At 45.5% G+C, this 2,500-nt stretch overlaps 1 protein-coding gene across 1 annotated transcript in view; it reads left to right on the forward strand.

Moving 5' to 3' along the window:
• The window catches only part of cacna2d3a (calcium channel, voltage-dependent, alpha 2/delta subunit 3a), a gene marked incomplete at its 5' end in the record, with an annotated part of 162,966 nt that overhangs the window by 92,512 nt on the left and 67,954 nt on the right, over nucleotides 1-2,500 (forward strand).

Genomic DNA, 2,500 nt, shown 5'->3' on the forward strand with positions numbered 1-2,500 from the left:
GTGTGTGTGTGTGTGTGTGTGTGTGTGTGTGTTTGTTTGTGTGTGTATGTGTGTGTGTGTGTGTGTGTCTGTGTGTCTGTGTGTCTGTGTGTGTTCTGTTCTTGTGTGCCCCGTGCGGCAGGCCTCGGGCTGAGGGGGTGTGTGTCTGGGCTGACAGCAGGCAGCTGGCCGCCACTGTGCTGACGGGGGCATGTCACATCCCATCACCCCCACAACCACCACCAACCCACCCCACCACCACAGCCGCTGTCGCCAAAGACACACCACAGTTCCGCCGGGCTTCTAAAAGTAGCCTCACCAGCGACTGGCGGGCGGGGCGGGCTCATCTGACAACCCCCAACCCCTCCACACACACACACATACACACATATCAGCTCTTTAGTCTGGTGGTTTTTCCAGCAGCCCACAGCAGATAAGACAGACAGGCGAGAGGGGGTCATTTCTCTGCCAGCTGGAGGATTAGAGTGTGCCATGCCAGTGATTAGAGGAGACGGCCGGAAGGACGGACACACAGACACACAGACACACAACACACACACACCAAACAGAAGTTAGCAGTGAGTCAGTTAGGTTAAAGAGGGACAGATTTCTGCCAAAGACTCATCTCACAGAGATCCATGCAGGAAAGCCTTCCACTGTGAGACTTTTAGGCTTAGAGGCAAGAGTTAGACTTCTGTTGCAGCCAAAACATGCAACACAGCAGCAGTATCATCACACTACAGACACACATCAGCCCTCTGGTTGTGTGTGATGTGCACTAACTGTGCAATGTTTCCTAGCATATAACTTTTGTTTTTATCTGGTCATGACAGTTGTTTGGAATCATTGTTTGGATGTCAGATGTCTGGATTTCTAAACAGCTACAGCTGGGTACAATAAGCATTGGCTCTAGTCATATCTTGCTCTCCTGAACTATAATTCCCCTCTAGATAGAAGACAATGATTCAACACAGACATAACATTTGGGCATAATGTAGATACATCATCAGGTAGACAGAACTAACAGTTACTTACAGGCAGTATTGGCCCATTCATGATCTGCTTTACCAATTGCAGTCTTTTTTTTGGCAGATCAGAGTAAACCACATAGACGTTTTTAGATTGATTAGTCAGATATTTGAGTCCAATTTCCCCCAGGGAGATCTGTTCATCCACACTGGTGTTGGGAACATCATGTAGTAATAGATCATACTGTCATAAAGTCAGTACAGCTCAGATCCCATTATGATGAGATTCACAGCAACGCTTCCACCAAATGCTGCACTCATCCCAGAGGCCCACTCTATCAATCTGTTATATAGGGGAGCCGGCTAATGGATTAACATTCATCCACATGTGTAGATGAGTGCGCTAGTAATTAATTATAGGGCCTTGGAAGTTAAAGGCAATTTTCTGACTGAAGCATGAAGGTCTTCACTGACGGGTCTGAAAGGAAAAGTTTGGACAGATACTGGACTTGTGTGTGTTGTGTGACGTGTGTGTGTGTGTGTGTGTGTGTGTGTGTGTGTGTGTGTGTGTGTGTGTGTGTGTGTGTGTGTGTGTGTGTGTGTGTGTGTGTGTGTGTGTGTGTGTGTGTGTGTGTGCGTGCGTGCGTGCGTGCGTGCGTGAGTGCGTGTGTGTGTTAAGATGGTCATGTAACATGTCAGGACCTACACTCATTAACTAATTGAAGTAGTAGTAGTAGTTATTATCAAGTGAAGAAATCTGATAGGTCAAGGAGAAAACTATTCTTTTTTAATAGTGAAAGTGTTTCAAGTGAATGCATGATTAATTCAGGTAACTGCATTTGTGGCGTCAAAATCAAAGGGAAAAATCCCCTATATCTTAAAGTTTACCTTCAACGATGCCGTTGACAGATCTTTAACTGATAAAATAGAAATGATTCCATAAAAAATAAACTAAACTGAAACTAATGAAATCACTCATAACTACCTAAACTCAAATTGAAAACATGTTAAACTAAAAATGGAAAACTATAATAGTTGTGTGTGTCTGTGTGTTTGAGATGAATCCTGTAGTGAGATCGTTTTCCTCCTACACCGACCCTGAATATAGTTTGTGTGTGTGTGTGTGTGTGTGTGTGTGTGTGTGTGTGTATTTGAGGGGTGAGAGTTACATCCTCGATTCAACGTTGTGATCAAACAGGCAGTCATGCTCAAGGATGAGGTGACCATGAGCTGGTGTGTATCGCCTCCAGTTCAGAGAGAAAGAGAGACAGACAGAATTGTGTGTGTGTGTGTGTGTGTTTGTGTGTTTGTGTGTGTGTGTGTGTGTGTGTGTGTGTGTGTGTGTGTGTGTGTGTGTGTGTGTGTGTGTGTGTGTGTGAGTATGCATTTGTGTAACTGTGTGTGGCTGTGAGTGTGTGTGTGTGTGTGAGTGAAAGAATGTGTCAGTGAGCCTGTGCTCTGTCGCAGTTGAGCACAAGGTGTCACTGAGGACGGCGACCCCCAAAATCAATTTCCCAAGGCGGGGATTTTCCTCTCGGATGCACTGCCTTGAT

The sequence above is a fragment of the Sprattus sprattus genome, assembly GCF_963457725.1.
Source record: "Sprattus sprattus genome assembly, chromosome: 16".
Taxonomy (NCBI): Eukaryota; Metazoa; Chordata; class Actinopteri; order Clupeiformes; family Clupeidae; genus Sprattus; species Sprattus sprattus.